Source organism: Oryctolagus cuniculus, chromosome 2 (genome assembly GCF_964237555.1).
Source record: "Oryctolagus cuniculus chromosome 2, mOryCun1.1, whole genome shotgun sequence".
Lineage (NCBI taxonomy): Eukaryota > Metazoa > Chordata > Mammalia > Lagomorpha > Leporidae > Oryctolagus > Oryctolagus cuniculus.
In genome coordinates this window covers 95,917,876-95,943,628 of record NC_091433.1, presented here as the reverse complement: position 1 = coordinate 95,943,628, position 25,753 = coordinate 95,917,876, and the positions used below count along the sequence as shown (strand labels likewise).

General features: G+C 40.6%; 1 long non-coding RNA gene and 1 pseudogene across 3 annotated transcripts in view; one reads left to right on the top strand and one right to left on the bottom strand.

The window, feature by feature from the left end:
• Positions 1-25,753, bottom strand: part of LOC138848797 (uncharacterized) — a 113,153-nt gene that overhangs the window by 42,697 nt on the left and 44,703 nt on the right. The window lies entirely within an intron of this gene.
• LOC138848796 (magnesium transporter protein 1 pseudogene) lies at positions 21,222-22,382 on the top strand (annotated as a pseudogene).

The following is a 25,753-nucleotide window of genomic DNA, read 5'->3' as shown; positions in this document are numbered from 1 at the left end:
TGTACCCTAATCCACTGTTGGTGGGAATATAAACTGGTGCAGCCACTATGGAAGACAGTATAGAGATATTTCAGAAATCTGAATATAGACCTACCATGTGATCCAGCCATCCTACTCCTGGGAATTTACCCAAACCAAAACAAATCAGCATATGAAAGAGTTATTGGTCCATTCATATTCATTGCAGTTCACAATAGCTAAGATATGGAATAAACCCAGATGTCCATCAAATGTTAGCTGGATAAAGAAATTATAGTGTATATATACTCAGCTGTAAAAAAAATGAAATCCTGTCTTTTGCAACAAAATAGATGCAACTAGAAACCATTATACTTGGTGAAACAAGCCAGTCCCAAAAAAAACAGATACCACATGTTTACTTTGATCTGAAATAACTCACAGAATCCCTAAAATAATGTGGTGGAGTGAAATGGACGTTTTGAGATTCAATAATTCCTTATAGTCCATGTCTCTTCTGTTGAGGAACAGTGTTTGTTTTTTTCTTCATGCTATTTGTTGAACACTTCTACTTAGTGTAGAGTTAACTTTATGATGATTAATAAATTGAAAATATATCTTTGTAAAAAAATTAAGAGTGGGAATGGGAGAGGGAAGAGGAAGAAAGGCTGGAGTATGGGCAGGAGGGAGAGAAGGGTGGGAAATATCACAATTTTCCTATATCTGTGTATATGAAATACATGAAACTCATATAAGTTAAATGAAATTTTTAAAAAAAGAAAGGCACACATCACAGGGAAAAGAATTGAGTCAGAGAAATTTATAAACTTAAGGATTTTCTATATGCACAGTCCAACTTGTGTAAATATTCAAATTCTGGTGCCTGCTCACCTCCCTGTTGAGAAGTTGGCTTTTCTGCTGGAGATGATAAATACTAGCTAGGGTAAAGAGTGAGGAGACTCAGTGAAGAGGTTCTGCCAGGGATCTGCCCTAAACAGGATCCACAGGACCCTGAGGGACAAGAGAAATTAGGACACTTTTGGAGTCTCCTACTGAAGGCAATGTGGCTACTAATCACCCTCCCAACAACTGCATTATCTGAGAGAAGTCCAGCAGGGCCCTGGGGAAATCACATCACCTTTTGCAGAGGTGGCAGGACTGCCTCAGAAAATCTGAAAAGCAGAGGTCTGAGGCCTGAGCAATGCACTGGTTGTTTTTAAAGATTTATTTATTGATTTCAAAGGCAGAGTGATTGAAAGAGGGAGAGAGAGAGAAATATCTCCTATCACCTGATGCACTCTCAGACCACAATGGCCAGGGTTGGACCAGGCCAAACCCAGGAGCCCAAAACTCCATTGAGGTCTCCTACATGGGTGTCAGTAGCCTAATGCTTGGGCCTTCTTCCACTGCTTTCCCAGTCACATTAACAGGGAGCTAGGAAAGAACTAAAACAGCCAGGGCATGAACCAGCACTGCCATATAAGATGCTGGCATTGCAACAGCTTTACATTGTACCCACAATATGGTTCCAAGGAAGTGGTCCTAAATATGTACTTCATACCTCAGAGTGCCCCACACATCTGGAGATAGCTTCAATAATTGATGATATGCCCTGATGTTAACCGTACTTGTTCAAGATACTATTCAGTGTTTAACAACTAAGGAGTGCTGAGGAAAGAAAAGAAGACAAAAAGATACAAAGATCAATTTCATGCAATTTCATCTGGCTTAAAACAGATGACAATACAATGAGATTCTCCAGTTAGCCCCTGACCACATCTTCATCTCCCATGAGGGTCTCCAGGTAATCTAGTTAGATGTGATATAAAAAGAACATCAGGAGAGAGAGACAAAGAGGTTTCTGTAGCCCTTCACCTGTGGAACAGGGATAAAGATGTGAATCCATTCCATTCTGCTTCTGCCAGAATCTCCTGTTTCCATGTTAGAAAGGAACATTATCTAAGTTAGTAGCATTAATAAACTGAATTAGACAAAATTTAGATCTACATACCTATACATTGAGGGTTTATTGCAAATACAATAGTGCCTGAACTGGAAAGGTTTCTTCTAAGTGTCCTCACTTGAATTAACTTGGAAGTTTCAGCACAAAGCTGATTGGGACAAGTGGCTTCTGCCATTCCATTAAGAGTAGAATTAAAAGAGATGGATCCCTCAACATGGGAAGCAGGACACACAGCAGACTCATAGAATCACAAATGCCCTAAACAGCACTCTGGCCTCAGAGTCAGCCCTCAAGGCATTCGGATCTGGCTAAAAAGCCCATGAGATAATTTCAGGCATGGAAAGCCAAGTCATTGCAGAAAAAAATAACCTAAATGAAAGATCTCTGTAAGTGAGATACCAGTGGAAAGAAGGAGCCATTAAAGAAGGAGGTACCTTTCTCTGAAGAGAGGCGAGAACTTCCACTTTGATTATGGCCTTGTCTAAATAAGGTCAGAGTTGTGAACTCAAGAGGCTTTCATGGCCTTGGCAGCTCATGACAAGAGTCTTGGGTGATTATTGATGTCATAAATAAGAGTGTCAATTGTTAAATCAACAACGGGAGTCACTGTGCACTTATTCCCCATGTAGAATCTCTGTCCTTAATGTGTTGTTCTATGAGAATTAATGGTAAAAGTAGTCTTCAAACATGTGTCTGTGGGTACAAATTGTGAAATCTTTACTTAGTATAGAGTTGATCTTCTGTATATAAAGATAATTAAAAATGAATCTTAATGAAGAATGGGATGGGAGGAGTAGGAGGTGGGATGGTTTGGGGGTGGGAGGGTGAGTACAGGGGGAAGAACCTCTATAATACAAAAGTTGTACTTATGAAATTTGTATTTATCAAATAAAAGCTTTAATTTATATATATGTATATGTATATGTATGTGTGTGTGTGTGTGTGTGTGTATATATATATATATATATAAAGGATGGATCCCTGGTCCCAGGTAAAGCAGTTTCCCTTGAAGGCAGAAGCTATAAAAATATACTTCTTGTGATCAATAAGCTTTTAGGGTATGGATTGATTAGGACAAGCACATTCTCATGCAGTAATCCCATCCTACCTGTTAAAAAGTGGGGGGCAGGTCTGGGCTTTTACCATAGTGCTTAAGATGCTGCTTGGAATGCCTGCATTCAAATTTAAGTTCTGCTTCTGATTCCAGGTTCCTGCTCTTTTTTTTAGATTTGTTTTATTTATTTGAAAGAGAGAGTTACAGAGAGAGGTAGAAACAAAGAGAGAGGTCTTCTATCTGCTGGATCACTCCCCAAATGGCCACAATGGCTGGAGCTGTGCCAATCTGAAGCCAGGAGCCAGAAGCTTCTTCTGGGTCTTACACTTGGGTGCAGGGGCCCAAGGACTTGGGTCATCTTCTACTGCTACCCCAGGTCATAGCAGAGAGCTGGATCAAAAGAGGAGCAGCCAGGACTAGAACCAGTGCCCATATGGGATGCTGGCACTTCAGGCCAGGGCTTTAACCTGCTGCACCATGGTGCTGGCCCCAGGTTCCTGCTCTTGTGTACCCTAAGAGACAGCAGGTGATGGCTCAGGTAATCAAGTATCAGCCACACATATGAGACAACAAGATTGATTTTCCAGCTCCTACTTTTAGTATACCCCAGCTGTTTCAGGGATTTTGTGAGTGAACCAGTAGTCTCTCTCTGCCTTTCAAATAAAAAGAAACAAAAGCTTTTTAAAAATTCCAGGAATATGAGAATATAAATAAATTCATTATCTTAGGGCTCTCAACAATAAAATCAAGACATACATTCTAGAGTACATAATCCTTTACACTCTATTAGCTAATCTGTCCAGAGGCAGTAAGTTCTATGTAGTGCTGGATTTAAGGTAACTTTTCTGCATCCTATTTCATTCTGAATCCCAAGGGATATTTGCTTTTGCATGAGAGGAACCAAGAAGCAATGTACTGCTGGATTGCCTTACACAAAGGGTTTAAAATGTTCCCTACTATCTTCAAGAAAATCATGGGTTGAGATTTAAGGGAATTAAAATATACAGAATTGTTCTAAAGAATGCAGATAATATCCTGATAACCGCTCTTACTAAGGAAAACCCTGATGAGAATATTATAATCTTGTTAAATTTTCTATCCAGTAAAACGTATTAACTGCCTAAGGAAATTGCATAAATACCTACAGAAATGAAAAAAAAAATATTGGAAGTTTTTTGATGGCCAGTAAAGCTCCTCAACAACAACAACAAAAAAGATGAAACATCAACCCATTTTTCCAAAAAATAGTGAAAAATTAAGAGGATTCCTAGAAATATCTGATTGTTGCCACATTTTTATGTTTAACTTGTACTTGATTTCTAAGCCTTATTATAATAAATTATAGGGAACAGAAATGGACCCTTTAAATGGAAAAAAATGGATGACTAAACTTTCAATATATTTAAGAGCCTGCTTATGATTACGCTGGCATTTGCTTCACCAGACTTGAATAAACTATTTGATTTTTATATCTTGAGAAGCAGAAAATAGCTTCAGCAGTATTAATGCAAATTTTGAGACCTTTAGAAACAGTGGTGTCCTGCTTCTCAAAGCATTCAGACATGAGGGCAAAAGCACAGACCTCATATTTGTTACTTACCACTTAACTGAAGAAGCAGAGAAGCTGACTATGGGCCATTTATGGAACCTCCATCATGTTTTCAGTCTACTAGAGAATAATGGATATCTTGGTTATCAGAGAAGTACAAAATCAATCTGCTAATGGACTCTCCTCAGACTTCCTTAAAAACATGCTGATCCAAAGCCAGGAGCCAGATGCTTCTCCTGGTCTCCCATGTGGGTGCAGGGCCCAAGGACTTGGGCCATCCTCCACTGCCTTCCTGGGCCACAGCAGAGAGCTGGACTGGAGGAGAAGCAACTGGGACAGAATCTGGTGCCCCAGCCAGGACTAGAACCTGGAGTGCCAGCGCTACAGGCAGAGGATTAGCCTAGTGAGCCATGGTGCTGGTGGAAAGTAATTTATTTATAATTTGCCACATCACTGATTTCATCACAGGGCCTTTTGAAACTTCCTCCTGGTTTGATTGTCTCTTTCTCTTTATCTTTCCTTCTTTCTCTGTATATCTGCTTTCAAATCAATTAATAAATATTTTTAAAATTCTCCCTGGTTTCCCTTTCTCCCAATGTGCATAAATGGCAACATTTCAGTCCAGTTTGCAAAATTGGCTGCTTAAAATCCTGTCCTTAGCCAGTGCTTTCTTACTGTGCTAATGTTAATCAGCCATCCAGTTACTCAGTTACTTTGCTCTCATTCAAGAGCCTGTGGTGCTTATTGGCAGAAATAATTTACCTCTTTATTTACTAAGTTGTGTAGAAGACTCACAGGTTGATGAGAGAATACCTCTGGTTCACCTCCACTGGCCTCAGAAGGTTCTGGCACAGGGAAAATACTGAACTAACAAATAAATAATACCTTTTAAACCAATATTCTAGCAGGTTCCTCAAAATTAAAAAAAAGACCTATTTCTTCTCTTAAGGGCCCTTTTGCTTGCCTGCCTGCAAAAACAAAACCAATCTTCTCAACTCTGTTACCATCATTAACCACATGCAATTTTTTTTACTGTTTCTTTAAAAAGTAACTTCATAGTGGAAAGATACATGAAATTGATGGTCCCAAGGCCAAACAATCTGAAGCTGTACAGATGCACAGCAAGAACAGAGATGAACCAAGGCCATTTCCCAAAACTCAAGCCTTCCTGAATGTCCCCCAGGTTCTGTTTCTGTTCCTATGGTAAGCCCTTCCCTGAACTACAGGGAGAGATGAGGTTTGGAGCAATAGCCATTACCTCAGTGCCTCTAAGTTGGACTATAGAGAGAGCTGAGTGACAGATGTCCTTCATTCAGTCCAATAATATTCACTTTGACACAGAATGGTTTATTTGTAAAATGAGTAACTTGAAAAAGCATTATCTAATAAGTAATGTGATCTGTGTTTTATTTTTAAAGTTTAAAAAGAATTAGACTTTCTGGCAAAGGAACATCTGTGCAAGAAGTTTCCTGATGTTAACCTCCTTTATTGAAGTATCATGTGAGAGCATTCACAGTAAGCTAAATGGTTTCAGTTGCTGATTTTTTTCTATTTTCTTTTAAGTATTATTTATTTGAAAGGCAGAGATGACAGAGACAGAGAGACAGAGACAGAGAAAGAGAGAGAGAGAGAGATAATTTTTCTTTTTTTTTATAGCAAGCAGGATATATCTTTATTTTTTAACTTGAAGGGAGTATTTGGAATGAAGTTTATTAGTCACTACTATTGAATTTAAGTAACATATTTTTACACTAAATTAAAACTGAACAACAGATATAGTAAAAAGTTTTGTGCGAATTGTGAGTAAAACATGGTTTAGCCTTAAAGCAGAGGCCTAAATCTATCAAATATTATCCTCAGCTCATACTAGCCATCTGTCACTGAAGAATATGACCTGTTAACCTCATCAGGACCTGTGTAAGACACAATGGAATGTATTTTTTTTTTGAGTCTTTGTTAATTCTTTTTTTTTTAAACTTTTATTTAATGCATATAAATTTCCAAAGTACGACTTATGGATTACAATGGCTTCCCCCCCATACCGTCCCTCCCACCCACAACCCTCCCCTTTCCCACTCCCTCTCCCCTTCCATTCACATCAAGATTCATTTTCGATTATCTTAATATACAGAAGATCAGCTTAGTATACATCAAGTATGGATTTTAACAGTTTGCTCCCACACAGAAACATAACGTGAAAAATAATAGATGATTCTTTTTAAATGATGATGAAATCAGAGCAGACCTATTGTCATGTTTAATCCCAGTGAGAGTCAAGTTGGGAATTGATTAATTTCTTTTTTTTTTTTTTTACAGAGGATCAGTTTAGTATGCATTAAGTAAGGATTTCAACAGTTTGCACCCCCATAGAAACACAAAGTGAAATATATTGTTTGAGTACTCGTAATAGCATTAAATCTCAATGCACAGCACATTAAGGACAGAGATCCTACATGAGGAGTAAGTGCACAGTGACTCCTGTTGTTGACTTTACCAATTGACACTCCTGTCTATGGCATCAGTAATCTCCCTATGCTCCAGTCATGAGTTTCCAAGGCTATGGAAGCCCTCTGAGTTCTCCGACTCTTATCTTGTTTAGACAAGGTCATAGTCAAAGTGGAGGTTCTCTCCTCCCTTCAGAGAAAGGTACCTCCTTCTTCGATGACCTGTTCTTTCCACTGGGATCTCACTCGCAGAGATCTTTTGCCAGAGTGTCTTGGCTTTCCATGCCTGAAATACTCTCATGAGCTTTTCAGCCAGCTCCGAATGCCTTTAGGGCTGATTCTGAGGCCAGAGTGCTATTTAGGACATCTGCCATTCTATGAGTCTGCTGAGTATCTCACTTCCCATGTTGGATCACTCTCCCCTTTATTTACTCCATCGGTTAGCGTTAGCAGGTACTAGACTTGTCTATGTGCTCCCTTTGACTCCCAGTCCCTCCACCATGACCAACTGTGAACTGAAACTGATCACCTGGAACAGTGAGATGGCATTGGTACATGCCACCTCGATGGGATTGAATTGGAATCCCCTGGTATGCTTCCAACTCCACCACTTGGGGCAAGTCAGCCTGAGCATGTCCCAAATTATACATCTCTTCCCTCTCCCATTCCCACCACCATGTTCAACAGGGATCACATTTTTCATTTAATGGCTCACTCCCAAATGGCCACAACAGCCTGAGCTCAGCTGATCCAAAGCTAGGAGCCATGTTTTTTCCAGGTCTCCCATGAGGGTCCAGGGGCTGAAGCACTTGGGCTATCTTTCACTGTTTTCCCAGACATATGAGCAGGAAGTTGGATCAAAAGTGAAGCATCCAGGACTAAATTGGCACACATATGGGATTCTGGCACTGCAGAAAGTGACTTAACCCACTGTGTCATAGCACTGGCCCCTCAGTTGCTGATTTTGTTATTCTGGACAAGCAGTTGAGGCTGACAGAACAGAAGCAATATGCAGGCAGATCTTGTATTCTGATTCCAATGCTGGTATTGTGTGGCACACATCTGCCAGACCCTAGCACACAGATGGGCAGAAAGTCCCCAGCATTGCATGCAGGGTTCTGATTTTGTCTTCTTCCTACCCACAACACACAGTTGCTTGTGGACTAGTATTTATATATATGCTGCTGCCTCTTCTCCAACCTTACTGACATGAACAGACAGGGTAAAAATAGGTTTAGAGTAATTTTTAATTTTAAAAGCACAAAGCTGAAAGCAGAAAGTTTCCCTCAAACAGGGCAGAGAGCTACCATTTCTTACATATTTCATCCAGAATCCAAGAACACAGTCAGCACCACCAGGAATAGATGTTATAATACCCCGTTACAGACAGCAAGGCTTCTGATCCACCAGTAAGACCATCTTTGAAACTTTAGGAGTTACTTTGACTTGTCACACTCGGTTGCAGCACCACCACAACCATGATGGGAGAATGGGAACAAAGTGCACAGCAGCAAATGACAGGTGAAGGTGTAAGAATCTTAGTGTTGGGGTTAGAGAGAATCATGCCAAATATAAGACCTTGTTCAAATCAAAATCCTGGGGCCGGCACTGTGGCACAGTGGGTTAAAGCCCTGGCCTGAAGTGCCGGCATCCCATATTGGTACCAGTTCAAGTCCCAGCTGCTCCTCTTCTGATTCAGCTCTCTACCGTGGACTGGGAAAGCAGTAGAAGATGGCCCAAGTCCTTAGGCCCCTGCACCCACATGGGAGACCTGGAGGAAGCTCCTGGCTCCTGGCTTCAAATCAGCTCTGGCTGTTGCAGCCATCTGGGGAGTGAACCAGCAGATGGAAGACCTCTGTCTCTACCTCTCTTTGTAACACTTTCTTTCAAATAAATAAAATAAATCTTTAAAAGAAAAAAACAAAGCCCCTTTCAACTTAACGACATCGCACTGTATGCAGAAACTAAAAGAGAAAAGACATGCAGACTGTAATAAAGTTGATCCTTCTACCGATTCTGGGAGCTAGATCTGATCATTGCTGTTTTTCAGAGTAGTCGGAGACTCAGAAATTCAGGACACAGCTTGGACTTTTGCTCAGGTCTTTTTGCTTTTGATATGCATGGCCTCTCACTCTCCACTCTGCTGACCTCCCTATCATCTGAGTTCCCTAGTGCAGTCAATTTACTTATTAAAACTGCAAGCAACAGAGGAAGACATCTTAGAATTAAAGGCAGGTGCTACTGGTGTGTTTACTCTTTTCCAAACATTATCCACAAGGAAAAGATAAAAGCAAAAAAAAAAGAAAATGAGTGAAACTAAAGCAAAAAGAAATCAGTACCTATTAGCCTATCCACAAAGAAGTGCCATAAGTTTATTTAAAAATAAGGAAGAGAAATCTGGAAATGGCATTCTGACCTTTCTTGTTTTCCCTCTTATGCAACCTATATTCTCTCTCACTCAACCATATACCTACTCTCTTCTGTGTAGCTCTCAGCTCTAACACCATCTGCCTGACTGCTTACTTAACCAGCAATCTCATAACTCACAATCTAAATCCTGGAAACTCGTTTAGATATCCCTCTCTGCGTGGGGGTAGCTGTGAGCCTGGGTAATTGAGGGGGTCACTGTATGGCCAGATAAGGTAACTTGCTTAATAGAACAGCTACTATACTAGTTTTCTAGTGCTTCTCTAAAGATGTACCACAAGCTGAGTTGCTTAAAACCACAGGAATGTATTGTCTTACAGTTTTGAATGCCAGCAGTCCAAAATCAAACTCAGTCTGAACACCTTTCTGAGGACTCTGAGGGAGAATCTATTCCATGTCTTTCCCCAAGCTTCTGATGATAGCCAGGGGCTGTATCACTCCAGTCTCTGCTTCCATTACTGCATAGTCTTTGTATTTCTGTTTGTTCTCTCTTTTTATAAGGACACTTGCAATTGTGGATCAGTGCTCACTCTACTGCAGTAGGACCTCATCCTAACTAATGCCATCTGCAACTCCTACTTCCAAATAAGGTCACACTCTGAGGTCCTGTGCCAAGGACTTTAACATATTTTTGGGGGTACACATGTAACATTTAACAAGTGCTGTGTGCCAGGTATGAGGGCCATGCCATCTCATTTGGTCCTAAAACTATGAAATTTGTAAGTGGCTCTCCACCCTGGTAGTGTACAGAAATGTTAGCAGAATGATTTTGCTCTAACATATCCATGCCTAGTCCCACAAACTAGGTTAAGGCACTGCCTGTGATGCTGGCATCCCATATGGGTGCTGGTACAGGTTCTGGCTGCTCCACTTCTTTTTTTGAGATTTATTTATTTGAGAAACAGATGGGGGGGACAGAGAGAGAGAGAGAGAGAGGTCTTCCATCAGCTGGTTCACTCCCAAAATGCCCACAATGGCCAGAGCTGGGCCTAGCCAAAACCTGGACCCAGGAGATTATCCCACATGGGTGCAGGGGTCCAAACACTTGAGCCATCTTCCATTATTTTCCCAGGCCATTAGCAGGAATATGGATTGGAAGTGGGGCATCTGAATTGGAAACAGGTGCTGCAGGTGGAGGCTCAGCCTATGCTACAGTGCCGACCCCTGTCCATTTCTGATCCATCTCCCTGATAATGGCCTGGGAAAAGCAGTAGATGTTCTGAGTGCTCAAGCCCATGCCATGCATGTGGGAGACCTGGATAATGCTCCTGGCTCTTGGTTTCAGCTTGACCCAGCACTGGTTGCAGCCATCTGGGGAGTAACCCAGAGGATAGAAGACCTTTCTCTGTCTCTTCCTCTCTATTTATAACTCTTTCAAAATAAATAAATAAAAATCTTTTTTAAAAAAGAAAAATATGCAATCTACAAATGCCTACATACCTGTTCAATCCTATTAAAGTATCTAATAAATGTCTCACAACTGAACTCTGGATGTCCTCCCTAGATCTACTCTTATTCTAATCTTCTCCCTTAATTTTCAGTAAATAGTATTTCCATTCTTAATACATAAGATAATTGGGCTGGCACCGTGCCTCAATAGGCTAATCCTCTGCCTGCAGTGCCAGCACACCAGGTTCTAGTCCCGGTGGGGGTGCCGGATTCTGTCCCAGTTGCCCCTCTTCCAGGCCAGCTCTCTGCTGTGGCCCGGGAGTGCAGTGGAGGATGGCCCAAGTGCTTGGGCCCTGCACCCGCACAGGAGACCAGGAGAAGCACCTGGCTTCTGCCTTTGGATCAGCATGGTGGGCAGGCCACAGCGTGCCAGCTGTGCCGGCCATTGGAGGGTGAACCAACGGCAAAGGAAGACCTTCCTCTCTGTCTCTCTCTCTCACTGTCCACTCATTGTAGTCTTTCTAGATACACAGAAGAGCCATCCTCTTTCTCAACTCATGTATGAGCTAATCTGATTTATTCCAGATTCAAAATGCTTATGAAACTCAATTTTTTCTCACCACCTCTACTATTCTCATCCTCTCTGGCTTGTAACATCATGATATCCTCTCAACTTGTGTCCCTGCTGCTTTCTTGAAAACCTCTAATCTGTTTTCCAAATAGCAACACAAGTAATTAAAGTGTAGATATAGTCAAGTCACTCTCAAAATTCTTCAGTGGTGGGCCAGTATTGTGGCATAGCAGGTAAAGCTGTGCCTGCAATGTCAGCATCCCATATGAGCACTGGTTCAAGTCCCAGCTGCTCCATTTCCAATCTCTGCTATGGCCTGGGAAAGCAATGGAAGAGGGTCCCTGACCCACATGGGAGACCCAGAAAAATCTCCTGGCTCCTGGCTTCAGATCGGCACAGCTCTGGCTGTTGCGGCCATCTGGGGAGTGAACTAGTGGATGTAAGATCTTTCTCTCTCTCTCTCTCTCTCTCTCTCTGCCTCTCTCCCCTCTGTGTGTAACTCTGACTTTCAAATAAATAAAATAAAATCTTAAAAAATTGTTCAGCAGCTTTTTAGACTGTTGGGAGAATCTTAAGGCTTTATTTAGTTTCTGGGTCCATCTCTAAGTTCTTTTTCTGAATCATTTCCTATCTCCTTTACCTCATCTTCTGTTACACTTACACTCAGTAATTATCTTAGAGTTGCCCTGGTCTCCTTGATACTTCTCAAACAGTTTAAGGAAGCTATTGCCTCAATCCTCAATTCAACTGAACTTACCACTCCTTTGCCTAAAAGTTGCTTCCACTGAATACCAGAATTGTGCAATCCTAACTTCATTCAGGTCTGTTCAAATATCCCCACATCAAAGATGATTCACTGAATATTATTTCCTTACCCAAATTGCTTATAATTCTCTAATCTGTCTCTAAATGGTTAATTTTAACTCACACTTTGTTTGTCTTGTCAAGTGACACTTCCTCAAGTGACACTAAGCCCAAAATCTAAGTCAATTTATTTGCTAGTTTCTCCCACAATATACATTTCCCAAAATTTATCCAAGTTGGTAGTTATTCATATCTTGGCATGAATATTTTATTTTAATACTAGATTTTAAGATCTATTAGGACAACAAATATCCAGCACTTACCTAAATGGTGCCTAGCAAATAGTAGATAATTAATAAATTTTTGGAACTAAAAAGATAGAAGGCTAAAAACCACTAAATAAATGAATGAATGAACATCACTATATGCCCTAGTCCAATGAGTATAGAGGAAAAAACTGAGAAATATGGGTTCCTAATAAAGACATGGTAGTCTTTTTTTTTTTTTTTTTTTTTGACAGGCAGAGTGGACAGTGAGAGAGACAGAGAGAAAGGTTTTCCTTTACCATTGGTTCACCCTCCAATGGCCACCACGGCTGGCGCGCTGCGGCCAGTGCACCATGCTGATCCGAAGGCAGGAACCAGGTGCTTCTCCTGGTCTCCCATGGGGTGCAGGGCCCAAGGACTTGGGCCATCCTCCACTGCACTCCCGGGCCACAGCAGAGAGCTGGCCTGGAAGAGGGGCAACCGGGACAGAATCTGGCACCTTGACCGGGACTAGAACCCGGTGTGCCAGCACCGCAAGTCGGAGGATTAGCCTAGTGAGCCACGGCGCCGGCCATGGTAGTCTTTTAAGTTAGGAAGAGAAGCAGTCTTTAAAGATACATGCAATAAAAAGATGAAGCATAACATTTTGCTGGACTACATTTACCTCCATGCTACCCTTGTCTTTCATGTCTGCCTTGTCTGATGTTCAACAAAGTCAAGAAGTAAACTTACCTATGGAGAGGTCTACCTCTTGCCTTGAGCTTCAAGAAAGTAATTTCTAGTAGTTGGAATTTCCTGCCTGATAAGAATGTTTTCCTTACTTGGGGGCCTTAACCTCCAGAGAAGTGAGAGGCTGGTCAGTCAACTTTGTGACACAGCCAACCTCCAATTAAAATCCTGGACAGTAAGGCTCAGATGAGCTTCCTTGTTTGGCAACATGCCATGTGTATTGTCAAACATGGTTTCTGCAGAAATTAGTTTGCTCTCCACTCCACTGGGAGAGGAATGTGAGAGATCACAAATGTGAGTATAACAACTTTCAGTAAGTTCTATGAGTCTTGTTGGTATATTATTGAACCTGAATGTAATCCTGGATATTCCTGAACTTGCAGTCAATGCCAGAAGTGAGGGTAGTTGAGGCCAGCACTGTGGGGCAGGGAGTTAAAGCCCTAACCTGAAGCACCAGCATCCCATGTGGGTGCCGGTTCAAGACCCAGATGCTCCACTTCCTATCCAGCTCTCTGCTACGACCTGGGAAGTCAGTAAAAGATGGCTCAAGTGCTTGGGCCCCTGCAACCATGTGGGAGACATGGAAGAAGCTCCTGGCTCCTGGCTTCAGATTGGCACAGCTTCAGCTGTTGTGGCCATCTGGGGAGTGAACCAAAGGATGGAAGACCTTTCTCTCATCTCTACTCTCTGTAACTCTGTCTTTCAAATAAATAAAAATTAAAAAAAAAAAGAAGTGAGGAAGTGAGGGTAGTCTTCAGCTTCCTGAAGTCGACATAAAGGCACTAACCCAGGTGGTACTAAAAGAATGAAGTAGACAAATGAATTATTTTGTTTTTTTTTTTTTCCCCTAGGTTTCTAACATGTTTAACATGAGCCTTTAGAGTCTATGACTTATTACACATTAGTTATATGACTTAGGGCCTCTTTCACACCCCTAAAAATCATCAATAAAAGCAAAAAATAGTATACCTCTCTCAGAGAATGACTGATCTTTAAATATAAAATGCATAAAGCCCAATGTATGCAATGAGAAATTAATCAGTGTCGATTTTTTTGACTGTTTCTCTGACTGGTTTTTCTTCTTTCCTCTTCTCCATAGAGTTGGAATTATCCAAGTTTCTCCCCATGATATATGCAGCCAACACTTTTAGACATTTGCCAAAATGGTTTTTCTCTTCTTCAGAGATACAGTTAGATCTATTTCCCAGCCTCCCTTGTAATTAACTGTTGTGATGTTAGACAAAATTCTAACCAAGGAACACCAACAAACATTCCAGACTTGAGGCATTAAATATTTCCACATGCATTTCTTCAGCACTGGCTGATTAGAAAGTTAGCCTCTGCACTGATTTTAGAAGCCTACTGGAATGACATTAGTATAGATGATTGAATATTTAAAAGTGGGCCCAACACCGCACCTAATTCCCTGGAATATTCTTGGTCCATTTTATATGGATGAAAAACAAACTTCTGCAACATTGAGCCATCACACATCTGAATCTTTTATTTACTGTGGCCTGGTTTATCCCAGAAAATATACATCTCTGCTTTTATTTTTGTCTTTGTTTTCCTCCATTGTATCAACTGCCAAATTACTTACTACACTTTGGACAGCATATCTAATCTGTAAGGCAATCTTTCTTCTCAGAACTCTTCAATATGAAAACCTCATTTATTTTACACTGATATAAATTTAATTCCCCTAACAAATAGCTATGACAATGATTTTCCCTTGCTTAGAATATTAAGAGAATTCCCTGAATTTATAAAATAAAATCTAAATGCACTAGCAACTGGGCCTTCTTTTAAGGATTCCAGTTTATGCTTAATTTCTCTTATTTAACTTCATACATTTTGCTCTCATCATTCTTCATAAAAATGTTCTATATTTTCCAATTATGATGTCATGCTTGATTAATTCCACTCTTCTCACCTGGGAGCAACTTTCTGCTGCTTCTGTACATCTCTACCTTGAAATACCATCTCAAATAGCATATAAAATGACTTTTTCACTGCTTAATGAACATAGCATTTCATCTGTCCTTGGGAGTGCTGAGAAGTACATACACTTAGAAATGTATATATTTATATCAATAGATTTATTTACATTATAGTAGAGATTCACTCAGATATACGTAAATATAGATTTACAGATTGAGAAATGATTCGTTTCTCAAGTTCTCTGGAAATCCTAGTAAGGGTTATCGATAAGAAGGTAAAGGTGTGTGGCATGGTAGAGACTGAACAGCAAGTTTGAAAAAAGTACAGTCACACTAGAAGCAAATTATATACACAAAATGAGAGCACCTACTTATAAAAATGTTTTGAAACAATAAGAATGATAAGTATGTATCTTATATAAATGTCCTTACAAAATCCAAAAAGAAAATATGATGTGGATTTCCTCTCTCTGACAAAAACTGTCTTGGATGATTTAGAGTTGCAATGTTCAGTGTGTTTATTGCTACACAGTGCCTGAAATGTGGCTAGCACTAACCAAGATATGCTGTCAGTGTGAGTCTCACAACAAAGTCAAAGCTTGGTGTTGAAAAAAGAATGCAAAATTCTTCACCAATAATTTTTATAATAAGTTGAAATATATTTTATATATTTAGCTGAAGAGAATGGCATTAAATAACTTTATCTCTTTATTTTCACTTTTTTAATATGACTACCAGAAAATTTATAATTACAACTCACATCTGTTTCTACTGAAATCACCTGTATGGAAGTAGAACAGACATAGACACTTGTCCCAGACCTTTGAAATTACAGAATATTAATTCTCCCAGCTTCTAGAGTAATTTAACTTGAAATCTTCTCAATTTCAGAAAATAAAGGAATAGTGAGGGCCATGAAATCATGGTAGACCTGCCCCACTGCTAGCATACCTGGCTAGGGCCAGGACTGTCACTGATTTATAGCAAGGATTTCCTCATGCTCTGCTCACCATTCTTCTGTCTTGATAAGCCTGACTTATTTTTTTTAAATAGGATGGGGGCGGGGAGATATGAGGGCAGGACATTGACACGGAAACCTGATTAAGAGGGAGGACCTAATACTTGAAAAGAAGGCATAGATCTCCTAGGGCTTGCATATGAAATCACATGGAAATGAGAACATATACACATGAATGCATGTGCATGCACACATGCATACATACACACCTGCTCCTGCTGGCTTTTCATTCATGGCTTCAAAAGATAAATCCAATAGAGTACCGAAAAGGTAATCTATGGAAGTGAAGTTGACATATTGAGATATGATCACTTTGAACACCCTTGTCTCAACTGTTGAGAAACAGTTTTATTTTTCATACTATTTGTTCAACTCTTTACTTAGTATAGGGTTAATCAAGTTATAAAGTTAACTGAAAATAGATCTCAAAAAATAAGAACAGGAATAGAAGAGGGAGGAAGAAAGGTGTAAGTGCAGGTGGGAAGGAGGGTAGATAGAAAGAAACTATATTCTTAAATTTGTGTTTATGAAATCCATGAAGTTTACCTTACATAAATATTTTCTAGGTTAAAAAAAAGAAATGAAAAAATGCTTTCTCTACATCTGTTCAGATACTATGCTTTTTAGTTCCAATTTATTAATATATTTCATGTTTATTGATTTTCATATGTTGAGCCATCACTGCATCCCAAGTGATAAATCTTACTTTGTCTAGGTAAACACCTTTTCCACATGTTGTTGAATGTGATTAGCTAGCTTATTGAGAATTTTTGCATATAAGAGTTATTTGTATTCCTATGTTTGTAACAGCTCAATTCACAATAGCTAAGAGATGAAATCAATTTAGATGCCTATTAACTGAAGACTAGATAAGAAATTGAGGTTTATATACATGATGGAACACTACTCAGGCATGAAAAGAATAAAACCTGTCTTTTGCAACAAAAGGGATGAAACAGGAGACCCTATTCTTAATCAAATAATCCAGTCCCAAAAAGACAAAGTATATATATATATAATACATATTATATATATAAATTATACATATACATATATGTCTGATTTGTGGTAACTAATATAGAGAGTAAAAAATATAATGTATATCTTGGAATTTGGTTATTGATTAAATCCTTTGTCTACCCTCCTGAGGAATAGTGGACTTTCTACTTATTACTTGTTCAGTTCTCTGTTTAGTGTGGTATTAAGCTTGTGATTATAAAATAAATTTAAAGTAGGTCATTACAAAAATTAAAAGAAAAATAAAAAGAAAGAAGGAGAAAGGGGTAGGAAGGAGGAAGGGAAGCAGAGGGGAAAGTTATTTTCTTAAAGCTGTATATGTGAAATATATGAATTCTGTTCCCTTTATATAAATTTAAAAATAAAAAAGAAAAACTGAAAAAAAAGAAAGAAAAAATAAACAGCAATGTACACCTTGGTTTGCACCCCGTGTCTACTGATGCCAGTAGAGAACAGAGGCACTGCCCTGAAGACTGATTAGACAATGTATGCATCAACACAAAGGATCCCATCCTGACCAGGCATGGAGGGAAAGGCCTATGTACAGGCAGCAAGAGCAAATGTTGGTAGTCATCCAGCAAATGAGACCATGCACAGCAAGTACAGGATCCTAAAAATCCCAACAAAACACTTGAGTGAACATCAGCAGAAGGGAATATTTCAGAGTTTGAGGAAAGAGCTGAAACTAAGAGACATAGTATTGTCAACAAGCAGGGAAATCACTTGAAGTGAACTTCATCTACCCAGCACATAAAAACTGACTCCTACCAAGATGAGCAGGTGCCTGAAGTCTAGGATCATCAAATAAACACTTACTTGTGCCTGAGGCACCCCATAAACAGACCATTCTTCAAAGCCATATGCAAAACATAGGAGGTAACTATGTCCCTTCAGATCACTTAAGCCTATATGCAAGGATCAGAACAGGGTGTTTTTAGGATTTCCCAATAAGTAGACACTTGAGAACTAAGATTCTAATTCCAGTTCACCTTGACTTACTGGTCTCTTCAGGCACACCATGAATGTTTTCTCACCAGGTATGTGAGAAAAGTGCAAGCAGAAGGTGACAGGTTTAAGACAGCTTCCATTCTCCTGAGCCAAAAAATTATGGAGCAAAAATAATTCCAACTCATCAGTCTGCATGTGGCAGGAAGAACAGAGCACTCCCTGTCCTGTTCCATCCTGGGTCACTCCTGCAGAACCACCATTTAGCACCAGGGGGCCTTCACCAAAGGCAAAGAATGAGAGTTCCTCTTTTAATTTTTAATTCTCACCACTCTCTTCTTTATTTAAGAGACATTTAAGAGGCTCCTAGCCTAAGCAGTGCTCAACAAAGAGTAATACTGAATTAAGTAAAGATGAATCACTTAGTTCATTTGGTACTAAAATGTGGGCTGATGGAGGGAGGTCTGTCATCACCTTGTTTTTCCCTGGGGAACCAGAGTGGTGGGGGAAAGGAATGAGAGAGATCAAGCCCAAGGACCCTCCCCGCACTTCCAACAAATCAGACATTCCTGGTTTGGCTCCTGGAAGAGACAATCAAGCTAAAGTGATAGAAATAAAATTATTTTAAAAAGCACATTTGTTTAGAAGGACCAAAAACATTCAACCAAGATACATGAACAAAAACAGTCACTGAAATACTTTTGAATACCGGCTTCTTCATCTCTCAAGCCAGTGTTTTAAACAATTGTCATGGAGCAGAGGATTGGCTGGTCATGGTTTGGCCTGTTTGCTCACATCAATATTACCCACCATGATATTTTCAGGGCAATAGCTCATAATTCTTTATTATCTCAGGACTCCCAACAAGCCCTCAAATGGAGCATCCTCAGGAAAATTTCTCCAGTTTTCCTGCATTGTTCATTAAATATGACTAAAGCATTTCTTGCTGCGCCATGGTGTCAACATACTGCCAGGTCAAGGTGCCCACAAGCAGCCATAGTCTCAGCTTCAGGTCCAATTTGTTCTCATCCTCTTTGGTATCACAGCATCACTCCTATAGCCAAAACTACCATTTTGATGAACTGTTAGAGTGCAGACATCTCTACAGGAAGCAAAAAATACCTTCTATGAAAGCACTGGAAAAAGCTGGACTTTTTTATAGCATTTTCCAATAACTATTTCCAACATCCAAAGGGGATAGAGTGTCCTTCTTCACCCTCTGGGGATGCCCTCAGAAACCCTCTATTCTAGTATTGTCATCCAATATCCCATGGATCTATTTGCTAACAATGGGGTCCAACCCCCTGGAATACGGAATACAGAATCTCCAGTAATCAACACAGTTTATGTCACAACGCAGGCACTCAACAAATGTTTGACAGATTAATCAGTTCACTAATCACTTACTTTCTGAATAAATACATTTGCAGGTTGCACAGTTTATAAAGAATTTTTCTACTCACTGTCATGCTTGACTACAACAACATCTATGAAGTCCCCCTAAGGTGGGGTCACAATTACCCAATCTACAGATGGGGATGTGGATGCTGAAAGAAACCAAGTGATTTATGTCACACAAGGGTCGGAGACAGGATATAGTGAACATCCTTATCAACTGTCCCTCATTAGACTCTCTTATCTCAGATAGGGCTCTACTGCATTAGATAAGAGGATTGTTTGCATAATTAGAAATAATCAGTTTTTGAGGCTCCTTGATTCCTAGACCATTGCTTCATGCATATTCCTCTTTATTTATGTTTGTCTATATATTTGAGTTTTTAGTGACACACACCAAATAAATATGCTCTATATTATGGGTAAAGAGTTTATTCAGTACTGTACTGGAAAAAATGGGCTCTCTGGGAAGGCAATATTCTTCCTGAACACCAATTGAAAGTGCTCAGGCAGTAAGTGACCATGCTCAGAATAAGTACACTTCCACCAGGGAAGGTACTACATTTAAATTACCTTTCTGTGACAGGTACTTCACAAATGCAGGCAGCATTTACACTGGTGTGGCCAGAATGTGAAAAATGTTGATAGGTGTGTGCTGGCAGGAGAGGAAACACTGTTACAACAAAAGGACATTAAATCCTGGCATGTGTGCTAAACGCAAAACCATCCAAAACACTCTTCTTCCCCGACCCTGTCATTCCCTTCCCTCTGGAGAGAAAGTAATATGATTTATCCACTCTACAGAAATCAAAATAAACATGATAGGCAGATCTCATCATTGGGACAGTCTGGCAGCATTTCAGAGCACCTATGCACTGTTGTGATTGCTTCAAGAGGGAGCAAAATCATTTAGTACACAGGTAGAGATGTCTTTGACTATGAACCTTATTCCTTGAAGACTCTCAATCAATGTGTTATAATTGACCTAAGAATTTTAGACTGCAGTTCTCACGCCCCACCTTCAGTCCCAGTCAGAGGAAAGATTTCGCTAGTGAAAGGGAGAGCTGTGAACATGGCAGCGCCTCGGTGGTTCTGGTGCGGCTCTGCAACCATGTTGGTGGCACTGCTGCTCATTTATGAGGTTCCTTTGTGTCACTCCCCGTCTTCATGGAGGAACGACACTAGACCCTGCCTAGGTTTCCTATCCGAGTCACGGCACCATTATGTCGCTCCCCCTCTTCATGGAGGAATGACACTAAACCCTGCCTAGGCTACATATCTGAGTCACGGCACCATTATGTCGCTCCCCGTCTTCGTGGAGGAACGACACAGGACCCTGCGCTGTTCTTTTGTCTGCTCGGCCCTTCCCGGGTTTGCTGCTGGTTCTTCCCGGGTTGGCTACCGACCCTTCCACCTCCGTGCCACTTTCCCCACTTCCGCGGGGGAGCGGCACACTGCCGGCCGGCTCTCTTGGGGGCTGCTCAGGTGTTCCTTCAGATAGATGTTCCCTGTGCGTGTTGTCTCTCTCCTCCTTTATAGTCCTCTTCCACCAATCCCAACTCTGCTACCCACACGCCGAGTACGCTGCTCTCCTCCAATCAGGAGCAGGTCCTACAGTTTATTGGTTGAACTGGAGGCAGCTGTGTAGAAGCTGTTTCCTCCTCTCCCAGCGCCATATTGTGGGAGAGCAGATGCATAGAATAAGTCTTAATTCCAGTAACAGTCTAGTCTGAGTTGCTCCCCACACTTTGGATTCTGCCCAAAGAAAGACGGAGATGGTGTTATCTGAAAAGGTTAGTCAGCTGATGGAATGGACCAATAAAAGACCTGTAATAAGAATGAATGCAGACAAGTTTTGTCATCTTGTTAAAGCTCCACCAAGAAATTACTCCGTTATTGTCATGTTCACTGCTCTCCAACTTCATAGACAGTGTGTTGTTTGCAAACAAGCTGATGAAGAATTCCAGATCCTGGCAAACTTGGCGATATTCCAGTGCATTTACCAACAGGATATTTTTTTGCCATGGTAGATTTTGATGAAGGTTCTGATGTATTTCAAATGCTAAACATGAACTCGGCTCCAACTTTCATCAACTTTCCTGCAACAGGGAAACCCAAATGGGGCGATACATATGAGTTGCAGGTGCGTGGTTTTTCAGCTGAGCAGATTGCCTGGTGGATTGCAGACAGAACTGATGTCAATATTAGAGTAATAGACCCCCAAATTATGCTGGTCCCCTTTTGTTGGGATTACTTTTGGCTGTTATTGGTGGACTTGTGTATCTTCGAAGAAGCAATATGGAATTTATCTTTAATAAAACTGGATGGGCTTTTGAAGCTTTGTGTTTTGTGCTTGCTATGACATCTGGTCAAATGTGGAACCATATAAGAGGACCACCATATGCTCATAAGAATCCTCACATAGGACATGTGAATTATGTCCATGGAAGCAGCCAAGCCCAGTGTGTGGCTGAAACACACATCGTTCTTCTGTTCAATGATGGGATTACCTTAGGGATGGTACTTTTATGTGAAGCTGCTACTTCTGACATGGATATTGGAAAGCAAAAGATAATGTGCATAGCTGGTATTGCATTGGTTGTGTTATTCTTCAGTTGGATGCTGTCCATTTTCAGATCTAAATATCATGGGTATCCATACAGCTTTCTGATGAGTTAAAAGGAATCCAGAGATATGTAGACACTGGAATACTAGAAACTAAAAATGAGAAATGTGTGTGTTTGAAAAGAAGAATAAAACCTGTGCATTTTGTATTACCTCTTTTTTTCAAGTGATTTAAATAGTTAATCATTTAACCAAAGATGTGTAGTGCCTTAACAAGAAATTTCCTGTCAAAATAATCAAGTATTTGGAAATTATTCTCCTTTTAACCTTGTCTTCCTAGTGTACTTTATGGAATATTTAATTTAGTAGAATTAAGTATATCATTAAAAAAAGTTTCTTTTTTTAAAAAACTACTACTTTGGTTTTTTTTTTAACTTTTATTTAATGAATATAAATTTCCAAAGTACGGCCCATGGATTACAATGGCTTCCCCCCCATAACGTTCCTCCCACCCGCAACCCTCCCCTCTCCCACTCCCTCTCCCCTTCCATTCACATCAAGATTCATTTTCGATTCTCTTTATATACAGAAGATCAGTTTAGCATACATTAAGTAAAGATTTCAACAGTTTGCTCCCACACAGAAACATAAAGTGAAAAATAATAGATGATTTTTTAAATGATGATGAAATCAGATCAGACCTATTGTCATGTTTAATCCCAGTGAGAGTCAAGTTGGGAATTGCTAATTTCTTCTTTTTTTTTTTTAACAGAAGATCAGTTTAGTATACATTAAGTAAAGATTTCAACAGTTTGCACCCCCATAGAAACACAAAGTGAAATATACTGTTTGAGTACTCATTATATAAAGTATACACATCCCTGCAAAAATGGAAGAGCTAAGAACAGATTCCTGATGATGCAGTTATCCATAATAGGCATATGCCAGAACATCTGGTCAGGACTTTCTTTGTTTTAATTAGAGCAAAGCTCAAAATTGCTTTAGCTAGCTTTTTGTCACTTGATTCTATATTGTCTTATCCCAAGGTGGGAAAAGAAAGTCCTGACCAGATGTTCTGGCATATGCCTATTATGGATAACTGCATCATCAGGAATCTGTTCTTAGCTCTTCCATTTTTGCAGGGATGTGTATACTTTATCTATATTTCCTTTGGGGTGGAGAAATCACATATGGTGTGTGATCTTCTGAAAACAAACCACCATTCTTCAGAGTTTGTATCTAGACTTCAGAAAGACTATTCAGCCCTCCTCCTGTGTCTTTCTTACTGAAATACAGTTCTATCCATGCTTCCTGATAACTGCAAATGTTACAAAGTACCTCTGAATACAGGATTATGATTTTTGCATGAGTGTGGTGTTAGCTGCCTTGTATTTGGAAAGATTTTTGATTCATTTCATGTTCTTAATTTTCTTTTATTTAAGATCACCCACACCTAATAAATACATATATAGCTTAGTGTGAAAATCAGTAACTCATAGAATGATCTAAAATGTTTCTGAAAATTTAGAGAGTCTCACTTCTTTGATTTTTACCTAAGAGAAAAATAGATTCGGTTCTGTTTTGGAAAAGGATTCCCTTAGAATGGGAAAAGAAAGAAAATCATGAAATACTGAGTTTTTGTCTCTGTACAAACTGTTTTTTGAAGGTTCTTCTTTTTTGCTATTATTTTAGCCTTTATTTTCTTTCTCCAACTGGAGAAACAAAGTAAGAATTTAAAGAGGTTTTGTCGCCAGTGCTGTGGCTCAATAGGCTAATCCTCCAACTTGCGGCACTGGCACACTGGGTTCTAGCCCTGGTCAGGGCGCCAGATTCTGCCCCAGTTGTCCCTCTTCCAGGCCAGCTCTCTGCTGTGGCCAGGGAGTGCAGTGGAGGATGGCCCAAGTCCTTGGGCCCTGCACCCCATGGGAGACCAGGAGAAGCACCTGGCTTCTGCCAACGGATCAGCATGGTGCGCCGGCCACAGTGGCTGGCCACAGCGGCCACTGGAGGGTGAACCAACGGCAAAGGAAAACCTTTCTGTCTCTCTCTCTCACTGTCCACTCTGCCTATCAATAAATAAATAAATAAATAAATAAAGAGGTTTTGTTTTAGTTTTGCCTTTCTGTCTGTGGAAATAACCATATTTGCTAACCAGATTTCTGTGAAGAATGTTTTCATGGTTATTATGACATCTAAATATAACTTTCCCATAGTTATGAAATGTATAAATTAAAAAAAAGAATTTTAGACTGCAGTCTTCCAATTAAGTTAATAGTTCCTTACAGTATATTTTGGTTACAATGTTAACACTGGCTGATACACTCAGCCCACTGATGCAAGTATAATTGATGGGACAGAAGTGCCTCAAAGGCAAATTGAGGTCATCCTCTGTCAGACAAAAAAAAAATGGCAATTTGAGCTGGGGCAATCGGATTCCACAATGTTGTCAAAGATAAGCAACCCTGTTTATTTATTACCAACTTGGCAGAAACCATTAAAGCATGTGTACAAAGTACTTTTTTTAAAGATAGATTTATTTATTTATTTAAAGAGTTACAGAGAGGCAGAGACAGAAGAGATAAGTCTTCTATCCACTGGTTCACTCCCCAAATGACTGCAACAGCCAGCACTATGCTGATCTGAAGCCAGGAGCTTCCTCCAGGTCTCCCATGCGGGTGCAGGGGCCCAAGGACCTGGGCCATCATCTACTATTTTCCCAGGCCACAGCTTCATTAGAAATGGAGCAGCCGGGACTTGAACTGGTGCCCATATGGGATGCCAGCACAGCAGGTGGTGGCTTTACCCACTAGGCCACAGTGCTGGCCCTGCAAAGTACTTTTTATCTCACAGCTGAAAATCCAGACAGTAGTGTTTCAAATGATTCATGATGTATTAATTCCAGGTTTGTTTGTTTGTTTTGACAGGCAGAGTGGACAGTGAGAGAGAGACAGAGAGAAAGGTCTTCCTTTGCCGTTGGTTCACCCTCCAATGGCCACCGCGGCCAGCGCACCGCGCTGATCCGAAGGCAGGAGCCAGGTGCTTCTCCTGGTCTCCCATGGGGTGCAGGGCCCAAGCACTTGGGCCATCCTCCACTGCACTCCCGGGCCATAGCAGAGAGCTGGCCTGGAAGAGGGGCAACCGGGACAGAATCCGGTGCCCAGACCGGGACTAGAACCTGGTGTGCCAGTGCCGCTAGGTGGAGGATTAGCCTGTTGAGCCACAGTGCCAGCCTAATTCCAGGTTTTAACACACCAGACTTCATATAAAGAGCTATGGTCTTCCTAGGAATCTAAAACAGAGGAGCTGTAATTTAGCTCTCTGAAGACTGGAGATCAATGTTGAAAGTAACCCAATAGATACTGATTGTAGCTATAGGGATCCTGAGAATGAACGAAGCACAACATGCAATTTAAATGATGTTTAAATGAAAAAGCTGGGGCTGGTGCTGTGGCTCACTTGGTTAATTCTCCACCTGTGGCACTGGCATCCCATATGGGCACCAGGTTCTAGTCCCGGTTGCTCCTCTTCCAGTCCAGCTCTCTGCTGTGGCCTGGGAAGGCAGTGGAGGATGGCCCAAGTTCTTGGGCCCCTGCACCCACATGGGAGCCCAGGAGGACGCACCTGGCTCCTGGCTTCGGATCAGTGTAGCTCCGGCTATAACAGCCATTTGGGAAGTGAACCAATGGAAGGAAGATCTCTCTCTCTCTCTCTCTCTCTCT